The sequence below is a fragment of the Tympanuchus pallidicinctus genome, unplaced genomic scaffold (genome assembly GCF_026119805.1).
Source record: "Tympanuchus pallidicinctus isolate F22 unplaced genomic scaffold, pur_lepc_1.0 scaffold1, whole genome shotgun sequence".
NCBI lineage: Eukaryota > Metazoa > Chordata > Aves > Galliformes > Phasianidae > Tympanuchus > Tympanuchus pallidicinctus.
Window position 1 is genome coordinate 98,923,805 of NW_026294618.1, and position 16,565 is coordinate 98,940,369.

The 16,565-nt window shown below is 41.6% G+C and overlaps 1 protein-coding gene across 1 annotated transcript in view; it reads left to right on the forward strand.

Annotated features, from left to right (window-relative positions):
- Positions 1-2,862: 2,862 nt before the first annotated feature.
- Positions 2,863-16,565, forward strand: part of FSHR (follicle stimulating hormone receptor) — a 213,135-nt gene continuing 199,432 nt past the window's right edge. Inside the window, exons 1-2 of the mRNA XM_052698362.1 lie at positions 2,863-3,220; positions 6,731-6,848. The gene's annotated coding sequence lies outside the window, so the exon portion shown is untranslated. The remainder of the gene's footprint in view (positions 3,221-6,730; positions 6,849-16,565) is intronic.

The window sequence follows — 16,565 nt, forward strand, 5'->3', positions numbered from 1 at the left end:
TTGGCAGCTGCCTGGGGGCAACCATCTCGAACCTTGTTCCCCAACTCAGCCCAGGACCTGGAGGATGAGGAAGAGACCATGCTTCTGCCTGGATAACACTGACAACACTGAATCTCAGGACAGGTTTGACAGCCTGGGAGCAGGGAGATCCAGAGTTTTGAGAGGCTTTTCCTGCCTTGAAGTGTTTTTGCATTTATCACAAGAACAGCTCTCTTCTTCCACCTCTCTCAGTCCCGATGGTAGTGTCATTTCTGTGGGTAAAGCACTACCTTGAAATAGTAGGCTCCATCACAGCGAGGCACACAGCCAGCTAGCACATCCCAAGGGATGAGTGAACATAGCATAAGCAGCAGTGGGAGAGATCTTTGCTGTGCCCTTAATTGCCTCAGTGGGCAGAGCTTTATTCTTTTTTCATGGGTCCATATGTTACTCTGAGATTCATATAGGGCTGGCTGTGTCTGCTGCTTCTCCACCACTGCATTGCTGCAGGGAAACATTTCCATCAGCAGGGCTGGAAGAGCAACTCTCGCCAGGACTGGCACAGCCCCTCGCCTCCTTCTTTGTGTCTGCTTCACAGCTCCTCAAGGAGACACAAATGAAAAAAGAGCTATTTCACAGTCCAGTGAGCGTGAGACTTGGTGCAGCCTGGGGGTGAGGCACAGGGCCATGATGGGGAAGGGAGCGTGCAAGGTCAGCTGCTGCCAGACAGCAGGGATGGAGCCCCGAAGGACAGGCTTTGCTGCCTGCCCTGCGCCCTGCTCTTGCTGCACACAGCTCTGCCTCAGCAGGCTGCCTGCAGCTGCAGGCTAATGGGTTTGTGAGGGACCAGGGCCACAAGCAGTAGGTGTTCATGACAAAAGTACAAAGGGAATTTGGATGGATTTAGTGGCCTTGGAATGGAGCCCTTGGTGCTGGAGCTGCTGCTTCCATGAGGGCACCCATTGTGCTTTCAGGACTGAAGTAAGACCTACTCATTCATTGCATTTGTAAGCATCAGACAGTGAAGCAAAACAAAAACCAGGATTTGGGGTAGATCTGAATTGTGTCTGCATGCAGCCAGTCACCATTAGCCAGGCCCATCAAAGTGTCCAAATTCCACTCACCTTTTTTTCATCTGAGGTTATAAATCTTTTGTTTTGTCAACATACTTAACATATAGGGCTGAGAAGAGAATCCACAAACAATCCTCACTTGGCTTAGTTTCTGTTTATAGCATAAATAGGTGTGTGTTATGTCCTTATCACAACAAAGCCCCTATTGTTTAGGTGCTTGCAATTTTGGCCAGTGCATTGAGGCTGATATTTTGCATGCTTGGACTCAATTCATAGGCAGAGCATCTGGTTGCTGGAAGTAGAATGCACTCAGGAGTCTTCGAGTTGCTTGTGCTTCAATGCCATGTATTCCCCCCCAAAACACACGTTGTTGTTTATCTTTGTAGTAACTTAACAATGGGAGAGCTGAGTCATTTAAACTGTCTCATTTTATAAATCTTGCAAAGATTTATAAAACAAATAGAACAAAGAAAGAAAGGCTTGATTTTGAAATTAGCTATTCTAAAACAACACGTATTATTCCAGATTTTTTTTTTTCCTTGGATATATACAGAGGTGTTTGACTCAGTGATTTAAAACACCTGGGCTTTTTCAGAGAGCCTATGCATTGATTGGAAATTGCAAGAGCTATTGCTGTTACCTAGCTAGTAGCCATGCAAGTCTTAGGCAGACCTTTTCCCCAGTAAAACAGTTTTCTTTGGTGTGAAGTTCCCTGTTGGAATTTATTTATTTATTCTTTTGTCTCTAGTCAGTTTTTCTGGCATTTTCAGTTTGTCTAAGGCTGGTCATTAAAGCCTTGAGGGCAAGGTTTTTAACTAAGCTGCTGCTTGCTCAAACATTTACAGCTGGTAAAAGACTTGACTTTGTTACATTTTACTATTTGTAAGAGTGGATTGTGCTCTCAGAAGAGCTCCACTAAATAGGGAAGGCAGCAATGAAGGGTGTTCATTCTGCTCACTAGCATGTGGTGAAAGGAACAAGTGAGGACTGAGATCTGCACCACTTCTGCTCATTTGCTTTCACAAACATGTCTGCTTGCAGTGTGGTGCCCCTAGAGCGTTACCCTGTTCTTCACATAACATAAGTAAATGTAACTGCTCCTATTTTATGGAGAGACTGAAGGCCCACCTAAGATTAAAGGGGAAGAGGGGAATAAGAATCTTCACCCTCTGTGAAGAATTATTGTGATTTTTTTCAAGTAAATTCTAGTTGAAATCTGTAGGAAGTAAATATATATGTATTAAAAAGATAATAGCCATATTATGTTTATATGCTCCCCTCAAGTACTGGAAGGCCACAGTGAGGTCTCCTTGGAGCTTTCTCTTCTCCAAATCTAAACAAGCCCAACTCCCTCAACTTTTCTTTGAAAGAGAGGTGCTCCAGCCCTCTGAGCATCTTCATGGCCCTCCTCTGGCCCCATTCCAACTCAATCCAGGCCTGGATGCAGTACTTCAGGTAGGGCACCAGGAGGACAGAACAGAGGGGGAGAATCCCTTCACCCTGCTAGCCTCCCCTCTTTGGATGTAGCCCAAGATACAGCTGGCAAATTTCCATGAACTTCTTTATCATGAATTTTCATGGCAGTTTAACTAAACAAATAGTATTTGCAAAGCCAACTCAAAAGCTCTACTGTCTTCATTTCCTACATTTCTTGTAACATCATTTATGCAGCTGATTACAGATTCCTTTGCAATTATTCGTATGACTAATCAAAATCTGGGGATAATAGCGATGATAATTTTGTAGTTCAGGACACAACATCTGTAGTCAGTAGCTGCCCCAATGACTGCATCTGCAAAGATCTCTCTTTCTTCTTTAGTGCACTACTTGTAAAATGAATAATAATGATTGCCTCCCTCCAAAGGTGTTAATGTCAGTGATCTCACATGTGGCAACGAGGAGCACGCACACTGCTTAGCTGTGTTCAGGATCATGCCATCTAATGGACTTTGCTCACTGCTGCACTCCTAAAGCACCCCCTCTGCTCAAGGGCTTTCCACTCTGATGCTGTGCTAAGTGCAAAGATTTGTTGCCAGGGCTGTTTTCCCACATGTGAGTCCCGTGGCTTCGTTCACACCAAGAGAAGGCGCCATCCAAGGAATCTTTCGGCTTGCAATCTGTCATCAGCTGTCCTGTGGGAGAAGACAAAGTGTGGTCCAGTGACTCAGGTATTTAAAAATACAAGTGATGTGGTGTTTACCATCTGTTGGCTAAAAGGGACAAGTAACAGAGTTCAAAGGGATTGTATAGCTAACTAAAAGCATTAAGAAAGAGCTTCTTAATAAAACTGCAAAACAGCAACATCAAATGCCCAGCTGCTAATGGGTTTCATAGTAGGTAATGCAGAGGCGCTAAACTGATCTTAATGCCTAAGTAATTAACAGTATTTTAAAATAACTAATAGTGAGCTATGACGACTGCTGTAGCAGCTTTATTATTATATGTGTTTTTTGCTGTGTAGTCCTTTTAGTGTGAAATACCTTTAAATTTAGCTCACTGGAAGAGTTGTGAAGGAACAAAGGAGTCAGAAGATATAAAATATCCACTAGTTTACTGAACACACAGCTCCTTTTATACATGGCAGTGCATTATGAACAATGGTGTATGATCAGCTGCTTGAAGTAACTTACATGCAGCAGTTTTGCAGGCTCTGTTCTAGAAACAATAGCCATATATCTCCAAACCCTGGTGTAACTTCAATGGGAGAGGCAAGGAAAAATAATAAAGTGTTTCTTCTTATAGCATAGAAAAGCCTGATACAACAGATATGTTCAGAGTGCTTTGAAATGATGCTTGTGTAATAGGAGGCTATGAGAGAGCATACAAATGCAAACCAGGATAGTTCTCTATTCTCAACGAACAGTTTTAGCTGGACATTTAGGATGTAGCTCCTTAAATCTACATTTCTATGTTTAAGTCCTATGAAGAAGGAAAGGCAAGTGGGAAGTGCATTTTCAAGCGTGGAAAGGATATATAAAGTTAAATTGGGGCCGCTGCACTTAAACCATTGTATATTAAACTTTCAAGTGCACCAACATGATAAAATTTGGTAAACACGATGCAATAACAGGCAGCCATACAGTTACTGCAGGCTATTGTTTGTGTTGCTGGGGGGTCCTATCCTGTGCTGATGTTATGTACCACCATTTTCCATTGGAACATGAATACCTGGTGCTGCAGCACAATAGGATTGAAATGAATTACCTTTCTCAGTTCAAATGTTTTTTTTTTGTTTTGTTTTCTGGGGATTTGAAGCGCAGTTTGTCTTGCTTTAATTTTTGTGAGAGCTTTGGGGCTTTTGTCTCACCTGGCAGAGTGAGGTGTAGCAGGACTTCATTTATGATTATATACCTTATTTTTTCAGTGAATGTATTGCAAAAAGAAAAATACTGTTTTATTAAGACTTCCCATTCTGCGGGTGCAGCACACAAACTGAGGTTCCCCTGCTTTCAGGGGTTTAGACCAATTCCTGTTCCTTTTACGGGAGCTTCAAAAACTGCTTTAGGAAATTTGTGATCTGACTTCATAGAGTTACTGGATGATTCAGGTGGGAAGGGACCTCAAAGATCACTTCATTGCAACCTCCCCAGCCATAAGCAGGGTTGCCCCCCATCAGATCAGGCTGCCCAGGGCTTTACCCAACCTGGGCCGCCAACCCTCAGCTCTGGGAGCAGTGCCAGGGTCTCACTGCCCTCTGAGTAAGGAATTTCTTCCTAGTATCTAATCTGAATCTCTCCTCTCTTAATTTAAAACCATTATCCCTTATCCTATCACTATGCTCCCTGATAAAGAGGCCTTCTCCTGTAACCTGGAAGGTTAAGGTATCCCTGACGCCCTGTGTTCTCTAGGCTTTTCTGATCCTCAGAGCCAGAAATTATTTAGCTAGGTAATCATGACTTTGCATGGCTCACATGCAAGTCTGTCTTGCACTTCCTATATTTATCAAACACAAGATATTAGGAGTCTTGTGAGATTTTGTGTAGCTAAAGAAGCTTCAGTATATGTGATTTTGAAAACCACTAATACAGGACAGTAGAATCGTTGCATCCCCTCCATTTACCTATGACAGATGTCTGACCTCTCAATTTTTTTTAAAAAAAGCTACCTTCTCCATTCTTGCCAGCTGGAAACCTCCTTTTCCAGGGTTATTCAGTGCCTAGCCATTGTAACCTTCTCCAGCTCTTGGCCCAAACAATATGTAATAGTGAAATATCCCAGTGAGCATCTGGAAGTCCAAGCAAAACAAGCTTGTCTTCTTTTCATAACGTGGAATTGAGATGAACATAAAATAGATTCTAAATTGACTCTCATATCTGTTGTAGTATTATCTTCTGCAATCAACTTCTGAGAATTTCTTGTTCTAAACAAGCTTGTTAGATTTACAAATGCATCTTCAAATATAGATGATAAATCCCAGAAGCAATGCTAGCAGTACTCAGATTCCCAAAGGCAAAAATAGGGAGAGTGAGAAAAGTGAGAACGAAAATTGAGAGACACTGGAGTGATGCCTGTGAAAATTTAGTTGGCCTGAAGCTGGGGCATGTATTAGAAAATATGTGGTTTAAGCAATCAGTATTCTACTTCAGGGGATGAAATGAAACTTTTGCTCTGAAACTAATGTGTGAAAATGTTTCCTTATGTCAAATCCCACTTAGCATGTAAATTAGGGGGAAAAAAAGAAAGAGAGGAGAGGGAAATCTGCTTACAATGATTTTGTTTGACGCTTTCTACAATCACTCTTTATTGCTACCTTTGATGGAGAAGTATTGTTATATCTTTGCTGTCCCTCTCATTGAAGATTGTGGCTACACCTTTATACCTCCGTTTTTCTGTACCTGAAGACAAGAGGCAGATACAACCTTACACTCTTTCAATTAAACTCACTTTGCCTCTCCCCTCCCCAACGACTTCCCATACCTGGCAAGTCAGAGGCCAGAACTGGCAGTGATGGAGATCAGAAGTAACTGGATGCAGGCAGGTTTTTCAGTGCAGCAGTGCCACTGCTTGCCTCACACAAACCAGGCAGGGGTTCTGGGTGGGCTATGATGTCCCAGCAAGACATTTCTCCTCACATTGCCTAGCATCACCCAAAGGCTGCTTTTGGTTGCACTACTGGCCCATTTTGTCCCTCTGGAGGAAAGTAGTATAAGAGGAAAACACTTACTTGCCACCTTTATCTGCCTAAAATTTTCTCATTGCAAAACCAATGAACCCCAAAGTTTTGGGTTTTTTTTCAGATATTTTATATTTCCAGAGAGGTTACATTTTCAACAGAAACAATTCAGTTTGACTACCAGTGTTTTCAGGCACTTTTGTGAGATATCAAAGGTTTCCTTTCAGTGGAAAGTTTCCAATGGCTGTGCTCATGTTGGAGGAGATCAGTACTTGTGACCAAGCAGTCTCAGAAGAGATAAGGCAATAGAAATGAATGCTAATACAGAAAATCTGTGCCTAATTGATTTTCATGAAAGCAGAACTTGTTGCAAAGGTGCAATATATTCAAGGCGAGATTGGATCAGGCCCTGGGCAACCTGATGTACCCATGTGTGTCCCTGTTAATTGCAGGGGAATTGGACTAGATAACCTTTAAAGGTTCCTTCTAACTCTAAGGATTCTGTAATTCTAATTATTTTGTATCTTTTCCCTCCTATTTTCCTCACAACCTCCCTGAAATGAAGCTATGCGATGCATTTTGGAGATCATTATGTGCAGTTTGCAACATCTATCAAATGGACCAATGGATCAAACTCTCCAAGCCAGAGAAGGAGGGGAGAGTTACTGCCCTCACAGTATGAGGTAAGTCATCTCCTAAGAGCAGCATACTTCCATCTCTCAACTGAGCTGGAGCTACTGTTCAGCTGCCCACCCTGGCCAAGCTGTTAGAGTCCCATGTTCTCTTTTATTCAACACTGCATTCTCCAGGGAGGAACTGCTATGGTCTTCAAGGAGTGCAGGTTATTCCTCCCGCTTTCATACCTTCTGTTTAATGTTGTCTCTGTGAAAGGGTTTTGTTCATGTCTCTGAATACTTTGGGGATGTTGTGGCTTCTGTGCTCTGGGTTTTCATACTGACAGCTAGAACTTGTCACCATGGCTGAGCTATGTTCTAAGCAGTGTGCAAGCATGACAATGCCCAGAAAGCTTTCATCCAGAGCTGCCATATAAAATTTGAACAGAATGTACACTCATGGCTCAAGGAGGAATGCATGTGTGAATGAATTTAGCCAAACAATAAGGCCACAGCAGTGATGTATTTTTTCCACTTCATCAGCAAGCCAATGAATATGTAAAGTTTCTATGGCTTTCACCAAGCCATTGTTGGACCTGATATCCTGGGATGAACTTGGGATTCTCCATCCAGGAAACTTAACTTGCTGTCCTTTCTTTTCCTTGCCTATGAGTTGGCACACGCCTCTCAGACAGGCTGACTCTTGTGACTGACGAAGGGTTTCAGATGCTTTTTGACATTAGGTGTCATGCTGTGACTGGAGCTGTGCAAAATAGGTCCTGCTACAGTAGTTTGACAGATGCAGCAAATCTTGCTGTCAGTTTGCTGGGTTGTGTGCCGCATCCTTGCATATGCCTTGGCACTGAGAAGTGTCCCTTTGCTCTTGATAATCCTGTCAACAGTTTTGCAAAATGTGGGGGTTGATAATGTCAATGCTCTTATTCAGCTTCCTGGCAAACTAGGGGTTAATCTGAGGCTTTTGAGGGCAGACTGCCTTCTGAGTGGACAAGGAGAGGCTGGAGATTCACTTCTTTATCACTTAATTAAAAAAAAAAAGAGAGAGAGAGAGAGAGAGAAAAGTGAAAGGGCTCCATGAATTTCTTTGCTCCTGTATTTTGCTTTCAGTGCAAGTTCTAGGTGTTAGACTGTGTAGCAGAAATGCTGAGTCACAGCCTGAACCATTGATTGAGCACCTGATGAGAAGGCAGGGCCAACCCAGGGGAGCACAGGTGCATGCAATTATGCAAAGCAGCTGGGTGACCAGAGGGGGTGGAGCCAGGATCCACCCCTTCCCAGACCTCATTTCAGTGTTAGCAGTGGAGATGAGGGGGTCTGTTGCTGCCTGCCAGAGGCCTTCCAAGGTAAGAAACTTTTTCTTCCTTCATTTCTGTAGCTGCTGCATTTGGGTTTCTTATTTATTGTAGCCTGAGACTTTCATTGTTGTACCGCCATTGTTGTGGTACTTTCCATCCCGTTAGAGCGTTATGTGCTGTTATTAAAATAAAGGGCAAATGATTTAAGATGGTCTCACGTATCTCCCTTTCATCCTGCATTCTCCTGATGCACTGGGGTGAGCAATTGCTAACCCATCTGATTGATGTCCAGCCTGGTTAACTGCATGGCTTTTGCTAGGGCAGATGATAGCTTTATCCTAAGGGAAAATATGTGAAAACAAGCAAAGAGAAAAGTAGGGTTGTGAAGGCCCTAATTCTACCCATTATTCAAAACATCAGCAGAACTAGAGGTGCTTTTGATTGCTACCACCTGCCTGCTGGCCTGCTTGGGACACACCTGGGCCTCTTTAAATTTTTTGAGGGAAGACAAAAGAGTCTCAGCTACTATTTTCTCAGTGCAGGTATTTCTGATGGTTGCAGTTTGTTGCAAGAGCTTTCTGGTAGGTGCAAACTCAAGCTTCTCTTTTTATTTACTAAAATGCAAAGTCCTGTTCTGGCCTCCTTGGACTTGGTATCTGGCAATTAAGTTAGCCAGCTGCAAGCCCACTGCATGCTTCTGTAAGAGTTACTTTTGTAATTTGTAAATGTACTTTTAAGCTGTGGTTTCTTTGTTGTGTTTTGTCCCAAGGTGCTTATTTACATTGGAAAGACTTAATTGTGTGTCTGGAGATTATATGCTTGCTCTGGCAAATATGCAAGGCTGTAACTTTCTACTAGTCCCATGTTAGGAATTCAGGTCTGTGAGATGCCACATGCTTGTTCTAGCATTTTCTTCATGCTTTATCTGCTTTATTACACTTGTTCAGTGTCTGTACTGGACTGTTGTATAATAAAGATCATAAACTCTATAGGGAAATCATAGTCTCTTTCAAGACCATCAGCACAGAGCCTCAGGTGTGTGCCCCAAAGCCTCAGTTGAAGTTGTTGTTTTCCATTAACAGTAAGAGCAAGCCTATGCTTTCTTTGTGGGTGGGTTATTGTACTGGGTCAAGTTACAGCTTGTTAATGAGCTGTGATTACGAGGTCCTCTGCCACCTGTTGCATTACTGGGCTCCTGCTCTTGTGCCTGCACCCAATTCACCGCAGGTTACTTAAAGGATATGCCCTTCCCTATTGAGTTGTTTTAGTATGCTAGGTTTAAAAAAGTGTTGGTGTTTGGATCTTTTTACTGTTATTATGATTATCTTCTCCCCACTCCACAGAGCTTTCTGGGCTTGCTTCCTACAATGCTATAGCGGCACAGGTGCAGAAGCATAAAAATCAGAGCAGAGGTGGGCAGAAGAGCAGGAATGCCTTGAAATGTATATGGGGTGAGTGAGCTTCAGGAAGCTCCAGGAACTAGTTGGTGAGGTGCCCCAGCAAACTGCTGTTGAAGGTGATGGGGTCCATCAGTGCTGACCTCTTAAGTACCACTTCTTAAAAGTACAGGCACTTCCAAATGTCTGAAGTTTCCATGTGGATCAGAGCAGAAGATTGGCTTGGCTGAGCTGTGGTCTTTTTCTAGAGCTTAGAAGGAGAAAGGTGTGATCAGTGGAAGCAGTGTCATATGATATTGGAGGTCAGCAGTGATGCTGTTCACCATTGTAGGGAGAAAATTCACGCAGCCAAAACTCAATTAGAGTTGAAGCTGGTCAGTATTTTAGGGGACAATAAAAAGGGATTTAAAAAAAAAAAAAAGTTAATAGCAAAAGGAGGATCAGACTTAATGTTGATCTGTTATTTGTTGAGAACAGTCATCTCACAAACTGGGATGCAGATGAAGTAGAAACATTTAATGCATTCTTATCTGTCTTCCCCACCAATAATGGGCTCTGCAACCCGTGGAGCTCTGAGTTGAGGACCATGACTGTGTTAACAATGAACTCCCAGCCAATTTTGAAATTATGCATCCAACTGGAGAAGCAGATCTTGCACATAAGTCTGAGGAGCCAAATAGGATTCATCCCAGGGTACTCATAGAACGGGCTGATGTCATCACAAGACCTCTGTTAATTATTTTTCAATTGTTTTATGAATCTGGAGAGGTCCCAGTTGACCAGAAACTGACAAATATTGTCTCAGCTTCCAAGAAGGGCAAGTAAGAAGGCCCTGGTAATTACAGACCTGTCAGTCTCACTTCTTCAGTGCCTGGCAAAATTATGGAGAAATGTTATTCTGGGAGTTATTGAAAAACACTCAAAATATGATGCAGTCACTGGTCACAGCCAACATGGGTTCATGAGGGGAAAGTCCTGTTTAACAAATTTAATTTCTTTTTATGACAAGGTTTACCACCTAGCTGACCAAGGGAAGTCGCTTCATGTTTTCTTTTTTGAATTACAGCAATGCTTTTGTTACTGTTTCTTCCAGTATCCTTCTGGACAAAATGCCCAGCATAGAAAACAAAAACATTGTACAATTGGTGAACAATTGGCTGATGAGTCAGGCTCACAGAACCAAGCTTGTAGGTGCATACAGACTTGGGGATGAGAGGAGACTTAAGGAGAGCAGCCCCTTGGAAAGGGATATGGGAATCCTGGAGCAAGCTGAGCACGAGGCAGCGGTGTGTCCTGGCTGCTAGTGAAGTCACACCACACAGTGAGTGACTTATCAAGGTGAAAGCAATGTACGGTGCTGAGACTTGCAATAGCAGGAGATGCTTTTATTCTTTTGCTAGAAAACCATCCAGGCAGTCTATTAGAGTTGTAGTATTTAACTGCAGTGTGTATATCATGCTGCATTGTTTGCAGTGCAGGAATGTTGGTGGCAATAACAGTATTGCTTGATGTAAACCTAGAGGGAAAGTTCAGGAGTCCTGTTGAACACAAAGAGGTTGCATAGTTGCTCCCTACTGCTTTTTTTATTTATTTTTTTTTATGAAAGAATAACTCTCTTCTGGAATGAAATGAAGAAGATACTACTTTGGATCTGCATAATTTATTGCATAAGATATTTACCTTATTAATGAGTTCTGAGGAGAAATTAACGTTAGAATCTCTTGACTTTGTTCAAGTTCTGTATTCTGACTTTTTTGAAAAATAACTTGTGATTTTTTTATTAGCAAGTAGATCCATGCCTAAACAGCTGCTAGCATGTACTTTTGAGAGAAATGATACTTTCAACTATAAGTAAAAGTGTGTGGTTTTTTGTGTTCTTCCTCTGAATCTTGTTTGCTGCTTATTGGTAACTTGAAAGTCTCTTAGTAGAATAGTGAGGGAAGAAAAAATGGATCAGTAAAATTGGCCTTAAATTATGTTTAGAAAAAAACTATACTAGGAAAGATTGTTTTTACTTCTTACTCCTTGCTGAGAAACTTAAGCAAAATAAAACATGGATTTTGACTCCAAGATCTAGATTTCTTAAGTCCTACATCCAAAACTCCACTCCAAAGTCCTTAGTAGTAAGACATTTGCAAGTGTATTACTTTGGCTGGAAGGTGCCTCACTGGAAGCCTAGCTTATACTACAAATACTTATCAGTATGATTTTCTAGCCAACCATTCCACACTATACAAAGGTATAATAAAACAAGATTCCTTTTGTTGGGAAAACTTGGAAATGCTGTTGCAACTTGAATGTGGGATTTTTTTATTTTTTTTTTTTTCCGCCTAAGTTTACACTTACCTTTGAATAGAGAGCTGACCTCAGTTTCAAGTTGATATATGTAGGTTTGTAGGCAGATACCTCTAAAAGAAATTGTTTTATGGTAATGTTTGTGCATCAGGTATCAGTCCAAGCCTCAACTCTGAGTGTTGGCTTGGCAACTTACCTGGTACACAGACAAACAGATGCAAGCTGCATGTGGAGCCATTGCTGTAGAATACAGGGCTTTGATGCATACTTCCCATCCTGCCGTTGCTCAGGAGAAGCTGCTCCTGCTGGGGACCAGAAGTTCTGTGTTGCATCTTCTAGATGATACCAAATCATGCCTGCTACAAGCACAGCTGTTAGAAGATGGGTCTTGTGTAGTCTTGATTGCAGAACACAAGATAGCTTTGGGGGGTTTAGTGGTCTTTCATGACCTGAGGAAAAGGCCCCTGTCATGTGAGCTTAGGGTACTGAAAGTCTTAAGGGGAGCAAAATTAATATCCTCTGTTTGCATTGTAAGCCTAGTCTTTTTTCCTCCCATCCAATCTGATCCCTGCTAGCTAGCCAGGCAGATACCTGCTGCTGCTTCTAGTCAGCTCATGCTGTGATGATTGTTGGCTTAGCAGGATACACATTAAGTGGCACTAAAAATAAATAGGAAATTGGGCTTTCTGGTCTTTGTTGTTGTTTTATTTTCCTCCTTTAAATGAAAGAAATTGTTAAGATCTGAGAACTGTTGTTAAAGCAGAGACAAAACTAAAAAGCACCTAAACTGAAAATACTCCCTGAAAGCAGCACTGCACAGGAGGAGGTGATGTTCTTGGTAGGTGCTGTGGTGCAGACATCTCCAAAGGAGCTCTTGCACTCTTGCAAGGAGCTCCATGGGGCAGTGGCACTTCTTGATGCTGCGCCCACGATGCCATGACAAAATTGCTTTGAAATATTGCGTAAGTGCTTTCAGAAATAACATCCTCTGACTGAGGTACCCAAAAGCCTAAGGTGGGGTTAGTACAGAATTTAATTTTAAATGACCCGTTTGCAAGAGACAAATGAGACCATCTGAACTCCTTTTTTTTTTTTTTTTTTTTTTTACCCAAATGTTGTAGCTGTGTAACAGTCGTGCCAGACTGGATGTTGACAGTATTTAACATAATTTGTCTGTACTAAAATTAATACTGTACTTCATGTACTATATTTATATCTATCTATCCTCTTTCATGTCAAATAAGTTCTGGTGTGTGGGATGCGTAATAAGATTAGATAAAATATAAGTTTAACCCTGTGATGTCTTTTGCTTCCTGCAGGTAGGGAAGGTTGGCGTTATTTTGGTATCAGCCTGTTCTAATATACTTCATACTTTTTTTTTTCCCCAGTGTTTTATTGGGTTGTCTTGTTCCAAAACTATAGTATGAAAACTTCAAAAATCTTCATTGTGTGTTTTACATGCAGTGCAGCTATACAAAGATGAATATTGTGAGGGCTGTCTACAGCTGAGCTTTTTCTAGAGCTGCTTCTTAATGCAAAGCTCTAATTACAAACCTTATGATAAAATTAAAAATGTGGAAGCAGTATTTTGGAAGTTAGAGCTATTCTTTTAATTAAGGGATTTAAACCTATGGAAAAGAACTGAAATTCATGTATTACCTTTTGGCAGTTATTCTCTAATTGGTGTATGGGAAAGGATAATGAAAGGTTTCAGAAGGACACAGAGGAGTAGATCCAAATTAAACTTTCTGAACCCCAGTGGTCCAGTATATCTGCAGTCTAGAAGGAGCTTAGCTCCATGTGGGATGCAGGCTGAGGATCACATCCCCATCTTGTACCTGAGCCAAATGCACAGCAGGGAACCTGCTAAGCTGGGAAAATGCTGTGCTTTGCTGTGGAGTCTCTGCTTGTACTGAATCCTTCCGAAGAAAAGGAAACAGGCACTTGGAGACCTGTTGTGGTTACGGAGCAGAAGTCATTCTCCTCTGTCCTTGGTAGGAGCCAGCTGAACTTTCTCTTGTCAGGTGGCATAAACCACGATACTCTTTGGTGCTCCCCATCGACCGCAGAGGGAAGATAGTGAGATGATTTAAGCTTATCCTAAATGTACCTGGTAATAGCTGTTGCCTTTTCCTCTCTTTGGAGGGGAGACAAATGGTAAATCTTTTTGAATATACTTATACATATATTTATACATGTTATTGCCAAAGACTTTACTTTAGGTTTGTGTTTGGCAAAGCAGGAGGGTTGAAGTTAACTCTTTGGTATCTAAGAATCTGCTCTTTGAAAGCTGATTAAAAACAAGGACTAAAATTTGAGTGTCTGTCTAGCCTTACTTGCTTGAGATAGAGTTCTGGTTACAAGTCTTGCTAAAGTAAAACCACATCTCATTTGCCTACCTTTGTAATTGCTGAGCATGGTAGGGGAGGTGTTCAGTTGCTGTAAATAATTTTGGCTCTGATGTCAAGACAGCTGCAACAACTGACATCAGCTGAAGGCTTGTCTACAGCTAAGTACAGCCAATAGGTATTACAGCATGATTTACGAAGGATCTCGCAGCATAAACCCCATATGTTTTATAGATGCTGAAAATGAGAGGAAACTGTTTGACACGTAGAGGCGTATTTTGTAGCATCTTATATGGATGAAATTGCCCAGTTAGAGGTTTCGTGAAATAGATTTGCAGTGATATGCAGCACTGCATGATTCAGGCACGTAATACTCTAAGCATTCAGTTTATCACAACCTATCATCTTAACTTTGCTAATTTGACAGTTTCCTAACAGCGTGGTCACAGACAATTCTGCATTGTCTGCTACTCACCATGATCCGCAAGCCTGTAGGAAGGGCTCTAAAGAAAGGGGGCTCTCACATGCAGTGGGGAAAACTGGGGAAGGGAAGAGGTAGAAAAAAAACTGATTTCAGTTACATTAGCATTACTCGTAACTCATTTAATTTTTGAACTCAGCAATAGTGAAATACCATTGCTTTCATGGTGTGAGTAAATGGTAGCAAACTTCGACTAAGTATGCCTTGTGTAAGGGTTGATTCTCCAGGTCCTCACTGTTGAAGGACTGCATAATGAGTTGAATTGTGAATGGGAGTCAGCGAGGACACAGGAGAAATACAGTCCTACTTGAACCTCATGTGACCATCTGAGACATCTATCTGGGCAGTTCCTTTGGAAGCATAAGAAGATAATTGAGGATATACTGTTAGGAGCTTCTGTTGACTCCTCTGTTGTGGGGCAGCCAGCCACAAGTCAGTGTATGGGTAGTGATAAAAAGGCAGCCAGTCAGCTCTTCAGCACAGCCAAGGCTGGGCGTCCTGCTCAACCCTTGAGCAGTGCTTTTGCCATTAGGTATTCCCTAGTAACATACTGTGACGTGGCCAAAGAAAAGGGGAAGGTATAGTTAAGCTGTACCTTGGTAGATAATGATATTCTCAGTATTTAACAGAAAACTATGTAAGTAGAAATCACCTTAGTTGGGCTGATCTTATTTGGTTATTTTCATCATTAGGAGTTACTGAAGACAGCTGAAGAGCAAAAGGTGATTGTTTAGTCTATTATCTTTTTGTTGCCAAACATTACCCAACTGATGCTATGTTATTTTTTCCCCTTGAAAAACATTTCATTTTTATGTGAAATTAGCACTTGCTAGTAATACCTCTTAAATGTGCCCTGGGGTATTTTAAGTATTCCCAAATAACTGCATAAAAACCAGTGCCAACTTTCTTTTGCAACCTTCAGAAGTTGAAGTGCATAGCAGCCCCAGCTCCTCCTTGCAGAAACTGATGCTGCTACCAGTCTTCTGCTGATGTATGCTGGTACCTGCATCAAAATCCAGGCATTCCATATCGTGCAATATGTAGGAATGTCTGTTTGCTATATAAAAACATAAATGGGCTTACAAGGTAGTTAGTGAAATGTAAACAGGGAACTGGATGCTACCACCCTCAATTGTGTATAACAAGGGTGTCTTTGCTGAGGTGGAGTTTGCTGTTCTTTTTATATCTGAGGTTTCAGTTGTAAGTATGCAGAAAGGTCTATGGCCAAACAAAGTTGGGGAAAGAAAGTCTTCATTTTAATTATAAAACAACTGGTGTTTCATGATTGGGTGTGAGCTCTTAGCAGGGAAGTGAGAGGAGCCATGGTAAGATGAGCAGCTCTGAGGCAATAATTCTTGAGGCAATAATTCTTGAGGCATGTCACCAAGAAATTGCTCCCTGCTCTGGACATATGCAAGGAAACTGTGGTGACCTGCAATATTGGAGCAAATATTATTTTTTCAGCAGCATGTAATTTATATTTAATCTTCTCATATTGCCTTGCTCACAATTTACTTCGTCAAAAGCAGAATTTTGCTGACGCATCTCTGCTTTCCAGCTCAAGAGTTGGACAAAAACAGGCTTGTTTTTAGAGCAGATTCCATTCACAGATCTGCTCTTCAAGATGGGCTGATGGTATTGCTGAGGAGTGTGGGATAAATCATTAGAGAATAGAATCAATCCGTACTTGACATTGAGATGTTTTAGTTGGCTGGGTGTCTGCTCACTGACTTCAGAGTGAGGGACAACACCAAGCGATCCAACGTACGCCTTCCAGGATGTATTTAAGTCTACTTGCAGTAGTTGATACCCAAGGTTCCCAAATGTACATCTAAATCCCAGAAGATGTTTCAAGTATACATGCATAGTAAAAAGGTTACATGTCATTGTGTGTTTCTGAGAAATTGCAGATATATGTTGTAGTTTTAGGTATTTTCTATCAGAAATAACTA